Genomic DNA, 26,002 nt, shown 5'->3' on the forward strand with positions numbered 1-26,002 from the left:
AATTTTTAAAATAGCAAATTGGTAAACTACAAATGGATCGTCCACATTTGTAGGGTTTTAACGTGTAAGGTGGATTTAGCCACAAGCGGAAATTACATTTGTCCAAAAACTTGAGGTGAAGGGAAGCGTGGCAGCGTGTCATCGTAATACGTTCGTTTTCCGATAGTATCGTCATGAATACCGTTTCTTCCTCAATCCGATTTGTAGGATCGTGGTTTAAACCAAGAGTTTTTTTTTCTATATATATATAGAGGGTTTTTCAATCTTATTTTCTATAGAACCAAGTGCTCAACGATACATAATTTTGAACCACAAGAAAATTGAAATTAAGAAAAAAATGAAATCAGTTGTAATTTTTTTGATTATTCTTAGCATACTTGGTGCAGAATCCACATCTACATTTAAGGATTCCCTTACGGATACCAACCATGCGGTTGATCTTCATAAATTTTGTAAACTTGGTTGTGTCTTTTCTCTTTGCAGCAATGTTTCCACCCCAGAAAACCTGAGTGAGCTAATTTCTAGTACTCTTGTATTACCTATTTTATTCTTGTACATTTTTGGATGAAGCTAATATATATTTTAATCGTTTAAGTTTTTGGACTTTTGACGTCTCAATCTAAATGCTATTACATATAAGTAACCTCTTGTTTGGTTCTTTTCTTCTTCCGGCTTCTATAATATTGTTCCTTTCACATGGCTCTTTTGATTATACATATCTATGAATGTCACATTCTAGTTGTGATATTCTGGTCCACCTACAGCTAATTCACATCATCTTCTCTTTTGTTCTAAAAAAAAAAAAAAAGAGTTTTAGGTTAATGTTTTTTTTTATATTTCTTTTAAATTTTATGCAGTAGTACTGCTGGCAAACATGTTGTAATGAAAATAATTCATAGAGGAAGACAATGTTTGCTATTGAGCATGAAATGTCATTAGAGATGATCCTTGTCATGACTAACATTCAATTAGAGTAGTATTCATGTAACGACCCAACTTTTCCGGACTAAGCTGAGGTCACTACCAAATACCAAAATTCGACCATTCACCGTAAAATTTAAAACGGACCAGATACGATTCATTAAAACATTATAAACCTTACAAAAGACGGTTTCGGGCCCTATTTTTAAATAATTCAAAAAGTCACAAAATAAAATGTCAAGTCACCAGTCCAAAATCACAGTCAAAATATTCTGACAAAATACATAGCGGAAGCGAAAGAAAATCAGACGCGTACATATGGCCTTCACGCATCCTTCCTGCCTCTCGTCGGTCTGCCCCTCGCTGTACCCCTACCTGAAAAGTTAAAGAAGAGAAAGGGTGAGTATAAACATACCCAGTAAGGGACCCACTACTGGGCCCATTAGGGAACAACAGTTAACTTCCTATTCGGGGGTACCCTACATAACAGTCTAGTGGTTCCGTAGAACGCACATATCAGTCTAGTGCTCCCGAAGGATGCACATATCAGTCTAGTGCTCCCGAAGGATGCACATATCAGTCTAGTGCTCCCGAAGGATGCACATATCAGTCTAGTGCTCCCGAAGGTCGCACATATCAGTCTAGTGCTCCCGAAGGATGCACATATCAGTCTAGTGCTCCCGAAGGATTCACATATCAGTCTAGTGCTTCCGAAGGATGCACATATCAGTCTAGTGCTCCCGAAGGACGCACATATCCGTAAGGCACACTACCCCATAGATGAAGCTAACCGTTACCCCTCAGTCCAAATTAAACTGTCTACCTCAGTCACATCTCAACGGCATTCATATTACAGTCCCGCCATAGGCTTTGTCAGTCAGATAGTATAGGATTAAACATCTACGCCCACAGTTGCTTTATGCATTACCGATTCGCACACCAATAGGGAAAACCTAGGTCCAATCGACTAACCAACCAAAACCGGACTCACTGTCTTTCCCCGTCCAAACTCCATGAACCACATCCAGACCAGTGTTTCGTACATACTAAACCGTAACTTTAAGGTCCATCAACATATAATTTCAATCCACAGATAGCAGTCACAGTATATTTTCATCAGACAAAAATATAATATCAGTACTTAACAGTCAACACGCATACAGATATTCAGTACAGTTACTAACGTGTAATCCCCTGTGGATTACTACGGCTTTAGCCTGGACTCGGGGTCCAGTAGTAGGAAAACCCTTACCTGAAACTCGGTTATGCCCCTTCGATCGAAAATCCACGCTCGACAGATCTACCTAACGAAACACGAAAGTTTAGTTGATGACTTTAGTAGCAGTTGTTTTAAAAGGTCATCCGCTGACTTACCCAAGGAAAAGAAGTTAACTCCAACCAGGTCTGCCGCGGAACCCGAGAACTTAAGCGTCAACTCTGCACTACCTTCAAGGGAGAAAAGTAGGGCCATATCTTAATCCAACATTCAAACTCGAATCGGACGAGGTAACATTAGGGAATTCATCAGAACAATCCTTACCGAAAACTCACCGTGAACCGAAATGAAGGAAGGAAGGCTTAGGTGGCTTGGCTCGGCTCGGCTTGGACTCGGCTCGGCTCGGCTCGGCTCGGCTCGGCTCGGCTTGGACTCGGCTCGGCTCGGCTTACTCGGCTCGCGGCTCGGCTCGCGGCTCGCTCAGCTTGGGGCTCGGCTCGCGGCTCGCTCGGCTTGGGGCTCGGCTCGCGGCTCGCTCGGCTCGGCTTACTCAGCTCGGCTCACCCGAATTGTGTGGCTCGGATCGGAAACGGGCTCGGGTCAGTTGAAACCGGGTCGGGTCTGGACGAAAGAAAATGGGCAGCACGGTTTTGAGCACTTTCTCTCCTCCGGCGACGGCGGCGGTGGCGAAACGACGCTGGGAGGCGTTCGACAACGGGGGACGGAGAAGAAGAGAGGGATGGTGGCGGAGACGAAGGCGGAAGAGAAACGGAGTGGTGCGGCGGCGTCGGGCGATTGAAGCCGAGAGGAGATCCGAAACGAAGGGGAGCCGCGGCGGACGACGGTGGCCGAGGCAGACGACGACCACACGGACGGAGGTGGAGGAACCGGCGGCGATGCAGAAACGAGGAAGAAAGCGATGGAGGAAGAAGGGGAAATGGATGGTTCGGGTGGCGGTGGCGCGGCGGAACGGAGAAGAAGAAGAAAAATTTTTTCGGGGGGGGGAAGAGAGGAGAGACGGCGCGCGACTTTAGGGTTTTTTATTTTATTTTTTTAAAATATTATATATATATATATATATATATATATATATATATATAACCTTAATAATTATATAAAATTAATAATTTAAATTAAATTTAATAATAATATATATATTAAAATATAAATAATAATAATAATAAAGTAATAATAATAATATATTAATAATATATATTAAGTAAATAATAATTTATTTTATTGTTTTAGAAATAACAATATTTCTATAATATTAATTTATAATAATATTTATAATATTAATATTATAACAATTAAAACAAATATTAATAATAATAATATTTATAATATTAATATTATAACCAATAAAATAAACATTAATAATAATAATATAATTAATATTATATTATATCAACTTGCATTGTACATAAAACGAGAAAAAATTTTACCTTAAATTTTCGGGGCGTTACAATTCATATACAAAATTTGTATCTCGAACTCACAATCAACGAGAGATTAGTAGTAGTATTCATACTAAAATTTGGTCCGTTTCTTTAATAACTTTCCCTAGTTTCGATGGACTATTATGTTTTCTTTAATTGTTTCTTTTTCTTTCTAAACCTGACAGATGTGGACAAAGTAGAAAGTTGTGTGAATGGGTGTGATCAAACGTGTAAGAAGAACTGATGCTAAAGAAAAGAAGATGAAGTATACTGAGAGGAGAAGGGAACAGGGATTGGCTTCCCAAGATATACTATATATGAATAAACAAAAAGCAAGTGGTGAAAATTAAAACCATTGGTTTAAAAAGATTATTATTTCATATTTAAGCATATGTTTTGTTTTGATATAAATAAAGTTTCAAGTTTTTGCATGTCGTTAAAAAAGAGCCCTTTCTCTCTTTTAATGCTATACGAGAATTAAGTGTGTTTTGCCAGAATTTTTGCTTTACTATAGATTGTGTGTGTGTTTGTGTTTGTCGTTGAATTGGTGAATAAAGGTTAATAATCTCACAAACAAATTTTATTTCGTTGATTTGAAAATATTTCTAAGGCACCAATTATCTGTTTTGAAAATATTTCTAAGGCACAAACAAATAAAGCGTGTTGTAATATTTTGAAGAAAAATAATTATAAATGTAACAAATGATACTATGATCTTATTAATTGATATGGTCTAGGTCTATCATTGATGTAGCACTATATATATGTGTGTGTCTATTTGTTATATTTAGAACTAAAAAATCCGTTGGGAGTGTCAAACATAATGTAAGGGCATGTTGAAGTAAATTTTCAAAATAGCAAATTGGTAAACTACAAATGGATCGTCCACATTTGTAGGGTTTTAACGTGTAAGGTGCATTTAGCCACAAGCGGAAATTACATTTGTCCAAAAACTTGAGGTGAAGGGAAGCGTGGCAGCGTGTCATCGTAATACGTTCGTTTTCCGATAGTATCGTCATGAATACCGTTTCTTCCTCAATCCGATTTGTAGGGTCGTGGTTTAAACCAAGAGTTTTTTTTTCTATATATATATAGAGGGTTTTTCAATCTTATTTTCTATAGAACCAAGTGCTCAACGATACATAATTTTGAACCACCTAAATCAAGTGATGAAAATTAAAACCATTGGTTTAAAAAGATTATTATTTCATATTTAAGCATATGTTTTGTTTTGATATAAATAAAGTTTCAAGTTTTTGCATGTCGTTAATTATGAGCAATGGGTAAAAAGGAGCCCTTTCTCTCTTTTAATGCTATACGAGAATTAAGTGTGTTTTGCCAGAATTTTTGCTTTACTATAGATTGTGTGTGTGTGTGTGTGTGTTTGTGGTTGAATTGGTGAATAAAGGTTAATAATCTCACAAACAAATTTTATTTCGTTGATTTGAAAATATTTCTAAGGCACCAATTATCCGTTTGAAGGTTGACGATCTAATCTCGGTCCACCTTATAATTGTTAAACTAAAAATTAATCTTAATTTGAAATAAGTGTTTTGGTTTTAAAAGATAGGATGGGTCAGTTGGATGCATCGAGCATTTTCACTAGGTGGACACCCCATAACACCCTCTCATTACTCCTAGCTCACTAATTTCTCTTAAAAAATAATCCTAAAAAGTTCTCGAAACCTACACAGCTATATAACAATCAAAATGATACCTCTAAAGTTTGTTTTATTTCTATTTTCAATTTAAAAAGTTGAGTTTTAATTCCCCCTCCATTTATTGTTAACAAAAATGAACTATTTTAATTTCATTTTTTTTAGAAGATATTATAGATGAACCGGGAAAGTGTGAAAATAATTAATTTGAATGATTAGAAAATAAGGGAACGATAGAAATAATTCATTTTAATCAAAAAAAAAAAATCACAGGTTATTTCGATAAGATAACTTTATGTTTCTTCTTTGGTCTCGATGGGTCATGAACGATTTGTCTTCCTAAACAAAAAAAGTTATTTAGCATCTCTTGAATGCAACGTGTTTCAACAAGATTACTTAATAGAATACTGTAGCGTGTGAGTAATTGTATATAAATGAGAAAAAAATGAAGAGGAAAGAATTAAGGGAGCTATAATTTTTTATGTTTTTTTATTGATAAGGAAAAACCATATATTTTTAAATCATCTGTATCCATTCAAATCTTCACATATTTCAAAGAAAAACATATCCTTCAAGTAATTATAGGTTTTAGGGTGTCCTTCACCCAAAGAGAAAAGGAAATAATAATAATAATAATAATAGTAATAATACTCACGAAGGATTATGCATGGCTTTTGATTCTTAGTTTTTTTTTTTTAAATAACTTTATTCCTTGTTCCAATTATTTTAACTCTGAATTTTTAAAATGTTTTCTTTAAAAAAGCTATGAGATACTCTTTCTAAAATGAAATATTAAAATGGATGGAAAAATGAAGTGCAAAAACAATAAATTATTAAAGTACTAAAATATTTGTTTTATTGTTTCTGACCCAACATATTTCATATAAAAGAGTGAATATTATTAATTATAGTAAAATGAAAAATGTATTACAAAAATCAAACGTTGAAAGGCTTAAGTACTTGATTTCTAACTTAATCATAATATTAGATCATAAGTACAAGAACTGACTTTTCATTTCGTACATCAATTGAATAATGAAAGAAAGGTAATTGTAACTAATAAAAATGGTTGAAATGCCTTGAATTTAATTTGTCATGTGGTGCTACAAACAACAAAGAACATTTGCACCGTTTGTATTAAGAAAACATTCTCTCTAATAATAGATTTTCTCTCTATCTCGTAAATGTAGCTAACACTTCGTTCGTAAACTACGTATATCAAATGTGTCGATTTCTCCATACGTTTTTGGTAATTCTATAGTTCGTCGTCGATTTCTTCAACAAAAGTTGTGACATCTTTCTTTATCTTTTCAATGTGGGTGATTCTCAACTTACTCCAAACTATGTAGTCTATTTGAGTTCACGAGTCCTTGTCCGAATATAATATCTTTTTATACTAATTGTGACATCAACTTTCTATTTTTATACTAATTGATTTAATATTAAATTAGTAATTGGAGAGAAATATGATGCGGATATAGTGATTCAAATCGTAAGCCTCATGATCGCTAACACATATCACATGTCAGTTGACCTATATGTTTTATACTAATAAAATTCTTTATGTCGATTGATAACTCAGCTAATTAGGTGAAGAAATATGTTATGATCCTGAAAAATAAATAAATAAACAATTGGAATAGAGATCACTTCTAGGTTTAATAACTTAAGCGTGTTGTAATATTTTGAAGAAAAATAATTATAAATGTAACAAATGATACTATGATCTTATTAATTGATATGGTCTAGGTCTATCATTGATGTAGCACTATATATATGTGTGTGTCTATTTGTTATATTTAGAACTAAAAAATCCGTTGGGAGTGTCAAACATAATATAAGGGCATGTTGAAGTAAATTTTCAAAATAGCAAATTGGTAAACTACAAATGGATCGTCCACATTTGTAGGGTTTTAACGTGTAAGGTGGATTTAGCCACAAGCGGAAATTACATTTGTCCAAAAACTTGAGGTGAAGGGAAGCGTGGCAGCGTGTCATCGTAATACGTTCGTTTTCCGATAGTATCGTCATGAATACCGTTTCTTCCTCAATCCGATTTGTAGGGTCGTTGTTTAAACCAAGAGTTTTTTTTTCTATATATATATAGAGGGTTTTTCAATCTTATTTTCTATAGAACCAAGTGCTCAACGATACATAATTTTGAACCACAAGAAAATTGAAATTAAGAAAAAAATGAAATCAGTTGTAATTTTTTTGATTATTCTTAGCATACTTGGTGCAGAATCCACATCTACATTTAAGGATTCCCCTACGGATACCAACCATGCGGTTGATCTTCATAAATTTTGTAAACTTGGTTGTGTCTTTTCTCTTTGCAGCAATGTTTCCACCCCAGAAAACCTGAGTGAGCTAATTTCTAGTACTCTTGTATTACCTATTTTATTCTTGTACATTTTTGGATGAAGCTAATATATATTTTAATCGTTTAAGTTTTTGGACTTTTGACGTCTCAATCTAAATGCTATTACATATAAGTAACCTCTTGTTTGGTTCTTTTCTTCTTCCGGCTTCTATAATATTGTTCCTTTCACATGGCTCTTTTGATTATACTTATCTATGAATGTCACATTCTAGTTGTGATATTCTGGTCCACCTACAGCTAATTCACATCATCTTCTCTTTTGTTCCAAAAAAAAAAAAAAAGAGTTTTAGGTTAATGTGTTTTTTGATATTTCTTTTAAATTTTAAGCAGTAGTACTGCTGGCAAACATGTTGTAATGAAAATAATTCATAGAGGAAGACAATGTTTGCTATTGAGCATGAAATGTCATTAGAGATGATCCTTGTCATGACTAACATTCAATTAGAGTAGTATTCATATACAAAATTTGTATCTCGAACTCACAATCAACGAGAGATTTGTAGTAGTATTCATACTAAAATTTGGTCCGTTTCTTTAATAACTTTCTCTAGTTTTGATGGACTATTATGTTTTCTTTAATTGTTTCTTTTTCTTTCTAAACCTGACAGATGCGGACAAAGTAGAAAGTTGTGTGAATGGGTGTGATCAAACGTGTAAGAAGAACTGATGCTAAAGAAAAGAAGATGAAGTATACTGAGAGGAGAAGGGAACGAGGATTGGCTTTCCAAGATATACTATATATGAATAAACAAAAATCAAGTGATGAAAATTAAAACCATTGGTTTAAAAAGATTATTATTTCATATTTAAGCATATGTTTTGTTTTGATATAAATAAAGTTTCAAGTTTTTGCATGTCGTTAATTATGAGCAATGGGTAAAAAGGAGCCCTTTCTCTCTTTTAATGCTATACGAGAATTAAGTGTGTTTTGCCAGAATTTTTGCTTTACTATAGATTGTGTGTGTGTGTGTGTGTGTTTGTGGTTGAATTGGTGAATAAAGGTTAATAATCTCACAAACAAATTTTATTTCGTTGATTTGAAAATATTTCTAAGGCACCAATTATCCGTTTGAAGGTTGACGATCTAATCTCGGTCCACCTTATAATTGTTAAACTAAAAATTAATCTTAATTTGAAATAAGTGTTTTGGTTTTAAAAGATAGGATGGGTCAGTTGGATGCATCGAGCATTTTCACTAGGTGGACACCCCATAACACCCTCTCATTACTCCTAGCTCACTAATTTCTCTTAAAAAATAATCCTAAAAAGTTCTCGAAACCTACACAGCTATATAACAATCAAAATGATACCTCTAAAGTTTGTTTTATTTCTATTTTCAATTTAAAAAGTTGAGTTTCAATTCCCCCTCCATTTATTGTTAACAAAAATGAACTATTTTAATTTCATTTTTTTTTAGAAGATATTATAGATGAACCGGGAAAGTGTGAAAATAATTAATTTGAATGATTAGAAAATAAGGGAACGATAGAAATAATTCATTTTAATCAAAAAAAAAAAAAATTCACAGGTTATTTCGATAGTTAACTTTATGTTTCTTCTTTGGTCTCGATGGGTCATGAACGATTTGTCTTCCTAAACAAAAAAAGTTATTTAGCATCTCTTGAATGCAACGTGTATCAACAAGATTACTTAATAGAATACTGTAGCGTGTGAGTAATTGTATATAAATGAGAAAAAAATGAAGAGGAAAGAATTAAGGGAGCTATAATTTTTTATGTTTTTTTATTGATAAGGAAAAACCATATATTTTTAAATCATCTGTATCCATTCAAATCTTCACATATTTCAAAGAAAAACATATCCTTCAAGTAATTATAGGTTTTAGGGTGTCCTTCACCCAAAGAGAAAAGGAAATAATAATAATAATAATAATAGTAATAATACTCACGAAGGATTATGCATGGCTTTTGATTCTTAGTTTTTTTTTTTTTAAATAACTTTATTCCTTGTTCCAATTATTTTAACTCTGAATTTTTAAAATGTTTTCTTTAAAAAAGCTATGAGATACTCTTTCTAAAATGAAATATTAAAATGGATGGAAAAATGAAGTGCAAAAACAATAAATTATTAAAGTACTAAAATATTTGTTTTATTGTTTATGACCCAACATATTTCATATAAAAGAGTGAATATTATTAATTATAGTAAAATGAAAAATGTATTACAAAAATCAAACGTTGAAAGGCTTAAGTACTTGATTTCTAACTTAATCATAATATTAGATCATAAGTACAAGAACTGACTTTTCATTTCGTACATCAATTGAATAATGAAAGAAAGGTAATTGTAACTAATAAAAATGGTTGAAATGCCTTGAATTTAATTTGTCATGTGGTGCTACAAACAACAAAGAACATTTGCACCGTTTGTATTAAGAAAACATTCTCTCTAATAATAGATTTTCTCTCTATCTCGTAAATGTAGCTAACACTTCGTTCGTAAACTACGTATATCAAATGTGTCGATTTCTCCATACGTTTTTGGTAATTCTATAGTTCGTCGTCGATTTCTTCAACAAAAGTTGTGACATCTTTCTTTATCTTTTCAATGTGGGTGATTCTCAACTTACTCCAAACTATGTAGTCTATTTGAGTTCACGAGTCCTTGTCCGAATATAATATCTTTTTATACTAATTGTGACATCAACTTTCTATTTTTATACTAATTGATTTAATATTAAATTAGTAATTGGAGAGAAATATGATGCGGATATAGTGATTCAAATCGTAAGCCTCATGATCGCTAACACATATCACATGTCAGTTGACCTATATGTTTTATACTAATAAAATTCTTTATGTCGATTGATAACTCAGCTAATTAGGTGAAGAAATATGTTATGATCCTGAAAAATAAATAAATAAACAATTGGAATAGAGATCACTTCTAGGTTTAATAACTTAAGCGTGTTGTAATATTTTGAAGAAAAATAATTATAAATGTAACAAATGATACTATGATCTTATTAATTGATATGGTCTAGGTCTATCATTGATGTAGCACTATATATATGTGTGTGTCTATTTGTTATATTTAGAACTAAAAAATCCGTTGGGAGTGTCAAACATAATATAAGGGCATGTTGAAGTAAATTTTCAAAATAGCAAATTGGTAAACTACAAATGGATCGTCCACATTTGTAGGGTTTTAACGTGTAAGGTGGATTTAGCCACAAGCGGAAATTACATTTGTCCAAAAACTTGAGGTGAAGGGAAGCGTGGCAGCGTGTCATCGTAATACGTTCGTTTTCCGATAGTATCGTCATGAATACCGTTTCTTCCTCAATCCGATTTGTAGGGTCGTTGTTTAAACCAAGAGTTTTTTTTTCTATATATATATAGAGGGTTTTTCAATCTTATTTTCTATAGAACCAAGTGCTCAACGATACATAATTTTGAACCACAAGAAAATTGAAATTAAGAAAAAAATGAAATCAGTTGTAATTTTTTTGATTATTCTTAGCATACTTGGTGCAGAATCCACATCTACATTTAAGGATTCCCCTACGGATACCAACCATGCGGTTGATCTTCATAAATTTTGTAAACTTGGTTGTGTCTTTTCTCTTTGCAGCAATGTTTCCACCCCAGAAAACCTGAGTGAGCTAATTTCTAGTACTCTTGTATTACCTATTTTATTCTTGTACATTTTTGGATGAAGCTAATATATATTTTAATCGTTTAAGTTTTTGGACTTTTGACGTCTCAATCTAAATGCTATTACATATAAGTAACCTCTTGTTTGGTTCTTTTCTTCTTCCGGCTTCTATAATATTGTTCCTTTCACATGGCTCTTTTGATTATACTTATCTATGAATGTCACATTCTAGTTGTGATATTCTGGTCCACCTACAGCTAATTCACATCATCTTCTCTTTTGTTCCAAAAAAAAAAAAAAAGAGTTTTAGGTTAATGTGTTTTTTGATATTTCTTTTAAATTTTAAGCAGTAGTACTGCTGGCAAACATGTTGTAATGAAAATAATTCATAGAGGAAGACAATGTTTGCTATTGAGCATGAAATGTCATTAGAGATGATCCTTGTCATGACTAACATTCAATTAGAGTAGTATTCATATACAAAATTTGTATCTCGAACTCACAATCAACGAGAGATTTGTAGTAGTATTCATACTAAAATTTGGTCCGTTTCTTTAATAACTTTCTCTAGTTTTGATGGACTATTATGTTTTCTTTAATTGTTTCTTTTTCTTTCTAAACCTGACAGATGCGGACAAAGTAGAAAGTTGTGTGAATGGGTGTGATCAAACGTGTAAGAAGAACTGATGCTAAAGAAAAGAAGATGAAGTATACTGAGAGGAGAAGGGAACGAGGATTGGCTTTCCAAGATATACTATATATGAATAAACAAAAATCAAGTGATGAAAATTAAAACCATTGGTTTAAAAAGATTATTATTTCATATTTAAGCATATGTTTTGTTTTGATATAAATAAAGTTTCAAGTTTTTGCATGTCGTTAATTATGAGCAATGGGTAAAAAGGAGCCCTTTCTCTCTTTTAATGCTATACGAGAATTAAGTGTGTTTTGCCAGAATTTTTGCTTTACTATAGATTGTGTGTGTGTGTGTGTGTGTTTGTGGTTGAATTGGTGAATAAAGGTTAATAATCTCACAAACAAATTTTATTTCGTTGATTTGAAAATATTTCTAAGGCACCAATTATCCGTTTGAAGGTTGACGATCTAATCTCGGTCCACCTTATAATTGTTAAACTAAAAATTAATCTTAATTTGAAATAAGTGTTTTGGTTTTAAAAGATAGGATGGGTCAGTTGGATGCATCGAGCATTTTCACTAGGTGGACACCCCATAACACCCTCTCATTACTCCTAGCTCACTAATTTCTCTTAAAAAATAATCCTAAAAAGTTCTCGAAACCTACACAGCTATATAACAATCAAAATGATACCTCTAAAGTTTGTTTTATTTCTATTTTCAATTTAAAAAGTTGAGTTTCAATTCCCCCTCCATTTATTGTTAACAAAAATGAACTATTTTAATTTCATTTTTTTTTAGAAGATATTATAGATGAACCGGGAAAGTGTGAAAATAATTAATTTGAATGATTAGAAAATAAGGGAACGATAGAAATAATTCATTTTAATCAAAAAAAAAAAAAATTCACAGGTTATTTCGATAGTTAACTTTATGTTTCTTCTTTGGTCTCGATGGGTCATGAACGATTTGTCTTCCTAAACAAAAAAAGTTATTTAGCATCTCTTGAATGCAACGTGTATCAACAAGATTACTTAATAGAATACTGTAGCGTGTGAGTAATTGTATATAAATGAGAAAAAAATGAAGAGGAAAGAATTAAGGGAGCTATAATTTTTTATGTTTTTTTATTGATAAGGAAAAACCATATATTTTTAAATCATCTGTATCCATTCAAATCTTCACATATTTCAAAGAAAAACATATCCTTCAAGTAATTATAGGTTTTAGGGTGTCCTTCACCCAAAGAGAAAAGGAAATAATAATAATAATAATAATAGTAATAATACTCACGAAGGATTATGCATGGCTTTTGATTCTTAGTTTTTTTTTTTTTAAATAACTTTATTCCTTGTTCCAATTATTTTAACTCTGAATTTTTAAAATGTTTTCTTTAAAAAAGCTATGAGATACTCTTTCTAAAATGAAATATTAAAATGGATGGAAAAATGAAGTGCAAAAACAATAAATTATTAAAGTACTAAAATATTTGTTTTATTGTTTATGACCCAACATATTTCATATAAAAGAGTGAATATTATTAATTATAGTAAAATGAAAAATGTATTACAAAAATCAAACGTTGAAAGGCTTAAGTACTTGATTTCTAACTTAATCATAATATTAGATCATAAGTACAAGAACTGACTTTTCATTTCGTACATCAATTGAATAATGAAAGAAAGGTAATTGTAACTAATAAAAATGGTTGAAATGCCTTGAATTTAATTTGTCATGTGGTGCTACAAACAACAAAGAACATTTGCACCGTTTGTATTAAGAAAACATTCTCTCTAATAATAGATTTTCTCTCTATCTCGTAAATGTAGCTAACACTTCGTTCGTAAACTACGTATATCAAATGTGTCGATTTCTCCATACGTTTTTGGTAATTCTATAGTTCGTCGTCGATTTCTTCAACAAAAGTTGTGACACCTTTCTTTATCTTTTCAATGTGGGTGATTCTCAACTTACTCCAAACTATGTAGTCTATTTGAGTTCACGAGTCCTTGTCCGAATATAATATCTTTTTATACTAATTGTGACATCAACTTTCTATTTTTATACTAATTGATTTAATATTAAATTAGTAATTGGAGAGAAATATGATGCGGATATAGTGATTCAAATCGTAAGCCTCATGATCGCTAACACATATCACATGTCAGTTGACCTATATGTTTTATACTAATAAAATTCTTTATGTCGATTGATAACTCAGCTAATTAGGTGAAGAAATATGTTATGATCCTGAAAAATAAATAAATAAACAATTCGAATAGAGATCACTTCTAGGTTTAATAACTTAAGCGTGTTGTAATATTTTGAAGAAAAATAATTATAAATGTAACAAATGATACTATGATCTTATTAATTGATATGGTCTAGGTCTATCATTGATGTAGCACTATATATATGTGTGTGTCTATTTGTTATATTTAGAACTAAAAAATCCGTTGGGAGTGTCAAACATAATATAAGGGCATGTTGAAGTAAATTTTCAAAATAGCAAATTGGTAAACTACAAATGGATCGTCCACATTTGTAGGGTTTTAACGTGTAAGGTGGATTTAGCCACAAGCGGAAATTACATTTGTCCAAAAACTTGAGGTGAAGGGAAGCGTGGCAGCGTGTCATCGTAATACGTTCGTTTTCCGATAGTATCGTCATGAATACCGTTTCTTCCTCAATCCGATTTGTAGGGTCGTTGTTTAAACCAAGAGTTTTTTTTTCTATATATATATAGAGGGTTTTTCAATCTTATTTTCTATAGAACCAAGTGCTCAACGATACATAATTTTGAACCACAAGAAAATTGAAATTAAGAAAAAAATGAAATCAGTTGTAATTTTTTTGATTATTCTTAGCATACTTGGTGCAGAATCCACATCTACATTTAAGGATTCCCCTACGGATACCAACCATGCGGTTGATCTTCATAAATTTTGTAAACTTGGTTGTGTCTTTTCTCTTTGCAGCAATGTTTCCACCCCAGAAAACCTGAGTGAGCTAATTTCTAGTACTCTTGTATTACATATTTTATTCTTGTACATTTTTGGATGAAGCTAATATATATTTTAATCGTTTAAGTTTTTGGACTTTTGACGTCTCAATCTAAATGCTATTACATATAAGTAACCTCTTGTTTGGTTCTTTTCTTCTTCCGGCTTCTATAATATTGTTCCTTTCACATGGCTCTTTTGATTATACATATCTATGAATGTCACATTCTAGTTGTGATATTCTGGTCCACCTACAGCTAATTCACATCATCTTCTCTTTTGTTCCAAAAAAAAAAAAAAAAGAGTTTTAGGTTAATGTGTTTTTTGATATTTCTTTTAAATTTTAAGCAGTAGTACTGCTGGCAAACATGTTGTAATGAAAATAATTCATAGAGGAAGACAATGTTTGCTATTGAGCATGAAATGTCATTAGAGATGATCCTTGTCATGACTAACATTCAATTAGAGTAGTATTCATATACAAAATTTGTATCTCGAACTCACAATCAACGAGAGATTTGTAGTAGTATTCATACTAAAATTTGGTCCGTTTCTTTAATAACTTTCTCTAGTTTTGATGGACTATTATGTTTTCTTTAATTGTTTCTTTTTCTTTCTAAACCTGACAGATGCGGACAAAGTAGAAAGTTGTGTGAATGGGTGTGATCAAACGTGTAAGAAGAACTGATGCTAAAGAAAAGAAGATGAAGTATACTGAGAGGAGAAGGGAACGAGGATTGGCTTTCCAAGATATACTATATATGAATAAACAAAAATCAAGTGATGAAAATTAAAACCATTGGTTTAAAAAGATTATTATTTCATATTTAAGCATATGTTTTGTTTTGATATAAATAAAGTTTCAAGTTTTTGCATGTCGTTAATTATGAGCAATGGGTAAAAAGGAGCCCTTTCTCTCTTTTAATGCTATACGAGAATTAAGTGTGTTTTGCCAGAATTTTTGCTTTACTATAGATTGTGTGTGTGTGTGTGTGTGTTTGTGGTTGAATTGGTGAATAAAGGTTAATAATCTCACAAACAAATTTTATTTCGTTGATTTGAAAATATTTCTAAGGCACCAATTATCCGTTTGAAGGTTGACGATCTAATCTCGGTCCACCTTATAATTGTTAAACTAAAAATTAATCTTAATTTGAAATAAGTGTTTTGGTTTTAAAAGATAGGATGGGTCAGTTGGATGCATCGAGCATTTTCACTAGGTGGACACCCCATAACACCCTCTCATTACTCCTAGCTCACTAATTTCTCTTAAAAAATAATCCTAAAAAGTTCTCGAAACCTACACAGCTATATAACAATCAAAATGATACCTCTAAAGTTTGTTTTATTTCTATTTTCAATTTAAAAAGTTGAGTTTCAATTCCCCCTCCATTTATTGTTAACAAAAATGAACTATTTTAATTTCATTTTTTTTTAGAAGATATTATAGATGAACCGGGAAAGTGTGAAAATAATTAATTTGAATGATTAGAAAATAAGGGAACGATAGAAATAATTCATTTTAATCAAAAAAAAAAAAAAATTCACAGGTTATTTCGATAGTTAACTTTATGTTTCTTCTTTGGTCTCGATGGGTCATGAACGATTTGTCTTCCTAAACAAAAAAAGTTATTTAGCATCTCTTGAATGCAACGTGTATCAACAAGATTACTTAATAGAATACTGTAGCGTGTGAGTAATTGTATATAAATGAGAAAAAAATGAAGAGGAAAGAATTAAGGGAGCTATAATTTTTTATGTTTTTTTATTGATAAGGAAAAACCATATATTTTTAAATCATCTGTATCCATTCAAATCTTCACATATTTCAAAGAAAAACATATCCTTCAAGTAATTATAGGTTTTAGGGTGTCCTTCACCCAAAGAGAAAAGGAAATAATAATAATAATAATAATAGTAATAATACTCACGAAGGATTATGCATGGCTTTTGATTCTTAGTTTTTTTTTTTTTAAATAACTTTATTCCTTGTTCCAATTATTTTAACTCTGAATTTTTAAAATGTTTTCTTTAAAAAAGCTATGAGATACTCTTTCTAAAATGAAATATTAAAATGGATGGAAAAATGAAGTGCAAAAACAATAAATTATTAAAGTACTAAAATATTTGTTTTATTGTTTATGACCCAACATATTTCATATAAAAGAGTGAATATTATTAATTATAGTAAAATGAAAAATGTATTACAAAAATCAAACGTTGAAAGGCTTAAGTACTTGATTTCTAACTTAATCATAATATTAGATCATAAGTACAAGAACTGACTTTTCATTTCGTACATCAATTGAATAATGAAAGAAAGGTAATTGTAACTAATAAAAATGGTTGAAATGCCTTGAATTTAATTTGTCATGTGGTGCTACAAACAACAAAGAACATTTGCACCGTTTGTATTAAGAAAACATTCTCTCTAATAATAGATTTTCTCTCTATCTCGTAAATGTAGCTAACACTTCGTTCGTAAACTACGTATATCAAATGTGTCGATTTCTCCATACGTTTTTGGTAATTCTATAGTTCGTCGTCGATTTCTTCAACAAAAGTTGTGACATCTTTCTTTATCTTTTCAATGTGGGTGATTCTCAACTTACTCCAAACTATGTAGTCTATTTGAGTTCACGAGTCCTTGTCCGAATATAATATCTTTTTATACTAATTGTGACATCAACTTTCTATTTTTATACTAATTGATTTAATATTAAATTAGTAATTGGAGAGAAATATGATGCGGATATAGTGATTCAAATCGTAAGCCTCATGATCGCTAACACATATCACATGTCAGTTGACCTATATGTTTTATACTAATAAAATTCTTTATGTCGATTGATAACTCAGCTAATTAGGTGAAGAAATATGTTATGATCCTGAAAAATAAATAAATAAACAATTGGAATAGAGATCACTTCTAGGTTTAATAACTTAAGCGTGTTGTAATATTTTGAAGAAAAATAATTATAAATGTAACAAATGATACTATGATCTTATTAATTGATATGGTCTAGGTCTATCATTGATGTAGCACTATATATATGTGTGTGTCTATTTGTTATATTTAGAACTAAAAAATCCGTTGGGAGTGTCAAACATAATATAAGGGCATGTTGAAGTAAATTTTCAAAATAGCAAATTGGTAAACTACAAATGGATCGTCCACATTTGTAGGGTTTTAACGTGTAAGGTGGATTTAGCCACAAGCGGAAATTACATTTGTCCAAAAACTTGAGGTGAAGGGAAGCGTGGCAGCGTGTCATCGTAATACGTTCGTTTTCCGATAGTATCGTCATGAATACCGTTTCTTCCTCAATCCGATTTGTAGGGTCGTTGTTTAAACCAAGAGTTTTTTTTTTCTATATATATATATAGAGGGTTTTTCAATCTTATTTTCTATAGAACCAAGTGCTCAACGATACATAATTTTGAACCACAAGAAAATTGAAATTAAGAAAAAAATGAAATCAGTTGTAATTTTTTTGATTATTCTTAGCATACTTGGTGCAGAATCCACATCTACATTTAAGGATTCCCCTACGGATACCAACCATGCGGTTGATCTTCATAAATTTTGTAAACTTGGTTGTGTCTTTTCTCTTTGCAGCAATGTTTCCACCCCAGAAAACCTGAGTGAGCTAATTTCTAGTACTCTTGTATTACCTATTTTATTCTTGTACATTTTTGGATGAAGCTAATATATATTTTAATCGTTTAAGTTTTTGGACTTTTGACGTCTCAATCTAAATGCTATTACATATAAGTAACCTCTTGTTTGGTTCTTTTCTTCTTCCGGCTTCTATAATATTGTTCCTTTCACATGGCTCTTTTGATTATACTTATCTATGAATGTCACATTCTAGTTGTGATATTCTGGTCCACCTACAGCTAATTCACATCATCTTCTCTTTTGTTCCAAAAAAAAAAAAAAAGAGTTTTAGGCTAATGTGTTTTTTGATATTTCTTTTAAATTTTAAGCAGTAGTACTGCTGGCAAACATGTTGTAATGAAAATAATTCATAGAGGAAGACAATGTTTGCTATTGAGCATGAAATGTCATTAGAGATGATCCTTGTCATGACTAACATTCAATTAGAGTAGTATTCATATACAAAATTTGTATCTCGAACTCACAATCAACGAGAGATTTGTAGTAGTATTCATACTAAAATTTGGTCCGTTTCTTTAATAACTTTCTCTAGTTTTGATGGACTATTATGTTTTCTTTAATTGTTTCTTTTTCTTTCTAAACCTGACAGATGCGGACAAAGTAGAAAGTTGTGTGAATGGGTGTGATCAAACGTGTAAGAAGAACTGATGCTAAAGAAAAGAAGATGAAGTATACTGAGAGGAGAAGGGAACGAGGATTGGCTTTCCAAGATATACTATATATGAATAAACAAAAATCAAGTGATGAAAATTAAAACCATTGGTTTAAAAAGATTATTATTTCATATTTAAGCATATGTTTTGTTTTGATATAAATAAAGTTTCAAGTTTTTGCATGTCGTTAATTATGAGCAATGGGTAAAAAGGAGCCCTTTCTCTCTTTTAATGCTATACGAGAATTAAGTGTGTTTTGCCAGAATTTTTGCTTTACTATAGATTGTGTGTGTGTGTGTGTGTGTTTGTGGTTGAATTGGTGAATAAAGGTTAATAATCTCACAAACAAATTTTATTTCGTTGATTTGAAAATATTTCTAAGGCACCAATTATCCGTTTGAAGGTTGACGATCTAATCTCGGTCCACCTTATAATTGTTAAACTAAAAATTAATCTTAATTTGAAATAAGTGTTTTGGTTTTAAAAGATAGGATGGGTCAGTTGGATGCATCGAGCATTTTCACTAGGTGGACACCCCATAACACCCTCTCATTACTCCTAGCTCACTAATTTCTCTTAAAAAATAATCCTAAAAAGTTCTCGAAACCTACACAGCTATATAACAATCAAAATGATACCTCTAAAGTTTGTTTTATTTCTATTTTCAATTTAAAAAGTTGAGTTTCAATTCCCCCTCCATTTATTGTTAACAAAAATGAACTATTTTAATTTCATTTTTTTTAGAAGATATTATAGATGAACCGGGAAAGTGTGAAAATAATTAATTTGAATGATTAGAAAATAAGGGAACGATAGAAATAATTCATTTTAATCAAAAAAAAAAAAATTCACAGGTTATTTCGATAGTTAACTTTATGTTTCTTTTTTGGTCTCGATGGGTCATGAACGATTTGTCTTCCTAAACAAAAAAAGTTATTTAGCATCTCTTGAATGCAACGTGTATCAACAAGATTACTTAATAGAATACTGTAGCGTGTGAGTAATTGTATATAAATGAGAAAAAAATGAAGAGGAAAGAATTAAGGGAGCTATAATTTTTTATGTTTTTTTATTGATAAGGAAAAACCATATATTTTTAAATCATCTGTATCCATTCAAATCTTCACATATTTCAAAGAAAAACATATCCTTCAAGTAATTATAGGTTTTAGGGTGTCCTTCACCCAAAGAGAAAAGGAAATAATAATAATAATAATAATAGTAATAATACTCACGAAGGATTATGCATGGCTTTTGATTCTTAGTTTTTTTTTTTTTAAATAACTTTGTTCCTTGTTCCAATTATTTTAACTCTGAATTTTTAAAATGTTTTCTTTAAAAAAGCTATGAGATACTCTTTCTAAAATGAAATATTAAAATGGATGGAAAAATGAAGTGCAAAAACAATAAATTATTAAAGTACTAAAATATTTGTTTTATTGTTTATGACCCAACATATTTCATATAAAAGAGTGAATATTATTAATTATAGTAAAATGAAAAACGAAGCCAGCGCCTCGCGCGCAAGGATCCGACCGAAAACCCGCCCCGCGACCCGAACCGACGCGCGCCATCTTTCAGAACCCGACCCGCGCCCGCGTGCATCCGCGTGTGAGCCGCGTCCGCGTGTGAGCCGCGCCGCGCGCTTCTGTGTAGCCGAGTCGCGCCCGCGTGCAAGCCGCGCCGCCTGCACCACAACCTGGGCCGCGTCTCCCTTCTGTCGCAAGCCGAGCCGCACGCATAAAGTTCCTGTACCGAGCCGAGTCGAGTCGCGCCTGCGCCAAGCCGAGCCGGTCCCTGTCCTTTTCCAGCCGAGCCGCGAAGACTAATTTGGCTCCATCCACCTAAATTTTGGTAATTAAATTAATTATTGTGGCATTACCCGGTAAGACTCAATGTTTCGAACGCTAATTAATTTAATTTGGGACTAAATTAAATTATTTTCCTTAAGGGACGTCTTGGACCAAGTAATTGCTGCAGCGCGGGATTTCTTCGGTAGGGGCTCGAGCACTGCAACCTCTTTCTAGGGTAAGTCATTTCAAATGAGTCTTGAACCGTTAGTCGTTGGTGACCTAATTACGAATTTTGGTATATTAAACAGTTAGGACCTCGTCGCTTGGAAAGCATACTGCCTCGCGGTTAGGACTCATCAAGTAAATCTCCAGATAAGAGATTCTACTACTAGCTCCATGTATAGAATTATGAGATTTTGTATACTTCAATTGTGCGTGTTGGGGGCTAGACCGTACGATGCATGAAAACAATGATAGTATGATGCAAATGACGATATGGTTATATTATAGCATGTTGTGTGATGACGAGAGCTGTTATGTCTGTAAGACGGATGTCGAGATGGAGAGTGTAATGATGATTTATCTGTTATGTTATATGCCGATGCCATGTGTATGTATACTGCGATTAGGGTACCTGTTAGCTTGACCTGTTAGAGTCGTACCTGCATGGGTGTCGTTCGGGATCACCACCTATTGAGGACTGTGTGGTCTGACGGGACACCAGTCTAGCATGGATATAGATAGGACTCGAGTGACTCGATGGGGTCCTCGCATCCCGATTGTCCTAGGTGTCCCCCGGGGCACCGAAGACCAGAGTTACGTTCCTACGGGAGCGCATGTTGCACGTGTTCGGGAACGTGCCAGAGATTGGGTACCAGTTACAGGACTCTAACAGGAAGTTAACAGACACCTAGTGGGACTAGTAGTGGGTCCCTTACTGTGTATTTTATACTCACTCTCTTCATTTCATGTTTTCAGGTAGAGGACGAGGCAAGGGCAAAGGCAAGCTGGCGAGCGACCCGAAGTGACCGTGGCGGGCCATAGGGACTACTGCTTCCGCTTATCTTTATTTTAGACTTTCGTACCTGAGTTTGAGTATTCTTCAGTACTTATCATCTTATTATGTAGATAGGGCCCGAGTAGGACTTAAGAACGCATTACATCTTTTTGCATAATTACCTTGTTTGAATTTTCATAAATAAAATTCCTCAAACCTTATGCGTTTTTAATAAATTTTATGACTTAAACCACTTGTTCTATATTTAGTAATGACTTCGATTCAGTATAAGGTGTTGGGTCGTTACAGTTGGTGTCAGAGCACAGTGTTTTAGGTTCTGTAGACTGACCTACGATGTAAGTCATTGTTTTGTTTTGGTTTTACCTTACCCTATGGCTATACGATCCTTCGGCACTCGCCAGGTATGTCTAAAGCCTTGCTAATGTTAAGATTACAATTTTGCCTGAATAGTCTAGACCTAGAGATAGGCTGTTAAGCTCTTGTGGTGAAAAGTTTTGTTAGTGAATTTTAGGGAGAATGCCGCCACGTAGAGGTGCACGCCGAGGAGGTGGTAGGGGAGGCAAAGGAGCCGATCGTGGCCAGCCGGAGGTGCAACCTGCTGCACCGGCGGTCGACCCTAACGCACCGGTCACCTAGCGGATCTCTCCGCGATGGAGCAGCGTTATCAGGACATGCTGCAAGCTGCTTTGGCGCCTTTCCTTGCCGCCCAGCAGAACCAGGCCGCCCCTGTTCAGGCCCAGGCCGTCGCTCCTCCAGCTCCTGAGGAAGCTCAACCCGTACCAGTTCAACTGTCCGCCGAGGCTAAACACTTACGGGACTTTAGGAAGTATAATCCTAAGACCTTTGACGGATCCATGGACAACCCCACAAAGGCCCAAATGTGGTTGACATCCATAGAGACTATCTTCCGGTACATGAAGTGCCCAGAAGACCAGAAGGTGCAGTGTGCAGTCTTCTTCTTGGAGGATAGGGGTACTGCCTGGTGGGAGACCGCTCAGAGAATGCTGGGGGGCGACGTCAGCAAGATAACTTGGGAGCAGTTCAAGGAGAACTTCTATGCTAAGTTCTTCTCTGCCAATGTGAAGCACGCCAAGCTGCAAGAGTTCCTAAACTTGGAGCAAGGCGACATGACGGTGGAGCAGTACGACGCCGAGTTCGATATGCTGTCCCGCTTTGCTCCCGATATGGTAAGGGATGAGGCTGCCAGGACGGAGAAATTCGTTAGAGGACTCAGGCTAGATCTTTAGGGCATTGTCCGAGCTCTCCGGCCAGCCACACATGCTGATGCACTACGTATAGCACTGGATTTGAGCCTGCCTGAGAGAGCCGATTCGTCTAAGGCTGCCGGCAGAGGGTCAGCCTTGGGGCAGAAGAGAAAGGTGGAGACGCAGCCTGACGTAGTACCGCAGCGAACTCTGAGGTCAGGAGGTGTCTTTCAGAGACACCGACGGGAGCTTGCAGCAGCCGGGAGGACTCTGAGAGAGCTACCCGCTTGTACTACCTGTGGGAGAGTCCACGGAGGTCGTTGCTTGGCTGGAAGTGGAGTCTGCTTCAGGTGCAGACAGCCGGGGCACACTGCTGATGTGTGTCCTCGGAAACCCTTTGAGACGACACCGCCCCAGCCTTCTGCGTCCCAGCAGGGGAGAGTTTTCGCCACTACCCGGCAGGAGGCCGAGCGAGCTGGTACAGTGGTGACAGGTACGCTCCCAATTTTGGGGCATTATGCTTTTGTGCTATTTGACTCTGGGTCATCCCACTCGTTTATATCCTCTGTTTTCGTTCAGCATGTGGGTTTGGAGGTAGAACCTTTGGGTAGTGTTTTGTCGGTTTCTACTCCATCTGGGGAGGTCCTGTTGTCGAAAGAACAAAAAAAGGCATGTCGGTTAGAGATAGCGAATCGTATGTTAGACGTGACCTTGCTAGTGTTAGACATGCAGGATTTTGACGTGATACTAGGCATGGATTGGCTGTCAGCCAACCATGCAAATATAGACTGTTTTGGCAAGGAAGTTGTCTTTAACCCTCCCTCCGGGGCTAGTTTCAAATTCAGGGGGGTAGGCATGGTATGTATACCCAAGGTCATCTCAGCCATGAAGGCTAGTAAACTACTCAGCCAGGGTACTTGGGGCATCTTGGCAAGCGTAGTGGATATTAGAGATCCAGAAGTTTCCCTATCTTCCGAACCAGTGGTAAGGGAGTACCCTGACGTTTTCCCAGACGAACTCCCAGGACTTCTGCCTCCCAGAGAGGTAGACTTCGCCATCGAGTTAGAGCCGGGCACTGCCCCTATCTCGAGGGCCCCTTACAGAATGGCTCCAGCCGAGCTAAAAGAGTTGAAGGTCCAGTTACAGGAGTTGCTGGACAAAGGCTTCATCCGGCCCAGTGTGTCGCCTTGGGGAGCCCCAGTATTGTTCGTGAAGAAGAAGGATGGGTCGATGCGCCTTTGTATTGACTACCGAGAGCTGAACAAGGTGACAGTTAAAAACCGCTACCCCTTTCCCAGGATTGATGACCTGTTCGATCAGTTGCAGGGAGCCACTGTCTTTTCCAAGATCGACCTGCGATCATGCTATCACCAGTTGAGGATTAGGGACGGTGACATTCCCAAGACGGCCTTTCGTTCGAGGTACGGACATTACGAGTTCGTTGTGATGTCTTTCGGCTTGACTAACGCTCCTACAATGTTCATGGATTTGATGAACAGGGTGTTTAAGGACTTTCTAGACTCGTTCGTCATAGTCTTCATTGATGACATCTTGATTTACTCAAAAACTGAGGCTGAGCACGAGGAGCACTTGCACCAGGTTTTGGAGACTCTTCGAGCCAACAAGTTGTATGCCAAGTTCTCCAAGTGTGAATTCTGGTTAAGGAAGGTGACGTTTCTTGGCCACGTGGTTTCCAGTGAGGAAGTTTCAGTGGATCCCGCAAAGATTGAAGCGGTGACCAACTGGCCTCGACCGTCCACGGTTAGTGAAATTCGAAGTTTTCTGGGCTTGGCAGGTTACTACAGGAGGTTCGTGGAAGACTTCTCACGTATAGCCAGCCCGTTGACCCAGTTGACCAGGAAGGGAACCCCTTTTATCTGGAGCCCAGCATGCGAGAGTAGCTTTCAGGAGCTCAAACAGAAGCTAGTGACTGCACCAGTCCTGACAGTGCCCGATGGTTCGGGAAACTTTGTGATCTATAGTGATGCCTCCAAGAAGGGACTGGGCTGCGTCCTGATGCAGCAAGGTAAGGTAGTTGCTTATGCCTCTCGCCAGTTGAAGATTCATGAGCAGAACTACCCTACCCACGACTTGGAGTTGGCAGCTGTAGTCTTTGCACTGAAGATATGGAGGCACTATCTGTACGGTGAGAAGATCCAGATTTACACCGACCATAAGAGCCTAAAGTACTTTTTCACTCAGAAGGAGTTGAACATGAGGCAGAGGAGGTGGCTCGAGTTGGTGAAAGACTACGACTGCGAGATCCTGTACCACCCAAGTAAAGCAAATGTAGTGGCTGACGCGCTGAGTAGGAAGGTTGCACATTTAGCAGCGCTAATCACCAAGCAGACCCCCTTACTCAGGGATTTTGAGAGAGCCGAGATTGCAGTCTCAGTAGGTGAGGTTACCGCACAGTTGGCTCAGTTGTCAGTTCAGCCAACCTTGAGGCAAAAGATCATCGCTGCTCAGCTGAATGATCCTTACTTGGCCGAGAAGCGTCGTATGGTAGAGACAGGGCAAGGTGAGGGCTTCTCCATATCCTCTGACGATGGCCTTATGTTTGAGGGACGCCTGTGTGTGCCGGAAGACAGCGCAGTTAAGACGGAGCTTTTGACTGAGGCTCACAGTTCCCCATTTACCATGCACCCTGGGAGTACGAAGATGTACCAGGACTTAAGGAGTGTCTATTGGTGGAGGGGCATGAAGAGGGAAGTGGCAGACTTTGTCAGCAGGTGCTTGGTGTGCCAGCAGGTGAAGGCACCTAGACAGTGTCCAGCC

The 26,002-nt window shown here is 35.1% G+C and overlaps 4 long non-coding RNA genes across 4 annotated transcripts; all 4 read left to right on the forward strand.

Annotated features, from left to right (window-relative positions):
* The first annotated feature begins 214 nt into the window (after nt 1-214).
* LOC127151407 (uncharacterized) lies at nt 215-4,073 on the forward strand. Its single transcript, XR_007824342.1, has 2 exons — nt 215-509; nt 3,762-4,073. It is a non-coding gene; the product is annotated as an uncharacterized LOC127151407 (long non-coding RNA).
* A 3,274-nt stretch (nt 4,074-7,347) lies between these two features.
* On the forward strand, nt 7,348-8,554 carry LOC127151409 (uncharacterized). Its single transcript, XR_007824343.1, has 2 exons — nt 7,348-7,599; nt 8,226-8,554. It is a non-coding gene; the product is annotated as an uncharacterized LOC127151409 (long non-coding RNA).
* Nucleotides 8,555-11,004: 2,450 nt separating this feature from the next.
* On the forward strand, nt 11,005-12,192 carry LOC127151410 (uncharacterized). The gene is made up of 2 exons (XR_007824344.1): nt 11,005-11,237; nt 11,864-12,192. It is a non-coding gene; the product is annotated as an uncharacterized LOC127151410 (long non-coding RNA).
* A 2,450-nt stretch (nt 12,193-14,642) lies between these two features.
* LOC127151411 (uncharacterized) lies at nt 14,643-15,831 on the forward strand. Its single transcript, XR_007824347.1, has 2 exons — nt 14,643-14,875; nt 15,503-15,831. It is a non-coding gene; the product is annotated as an uncharacterized LOC127151411 (long non-coding RNA).
* The last annotated feature ends 10,171 nt before the right edge of the window (nt 15,832-26,002 follow it).

Source organism: Cucumis melo, chromosome 1 (assembly GCF_025177605.1).
Source record: "Cucumis melo cultivar AY chromosome 1, USDA_Cmelo_AY_1.0, whole genome shotgun sequence".
NCBI classification, from domain to species: domain Eukaryota; kingdom Viridiplantae; phylum Streptophyta; class Magnoliopsida; order Cucurbitales; family Cucurbitaceae; genus Cucumis; species Cucumis melo.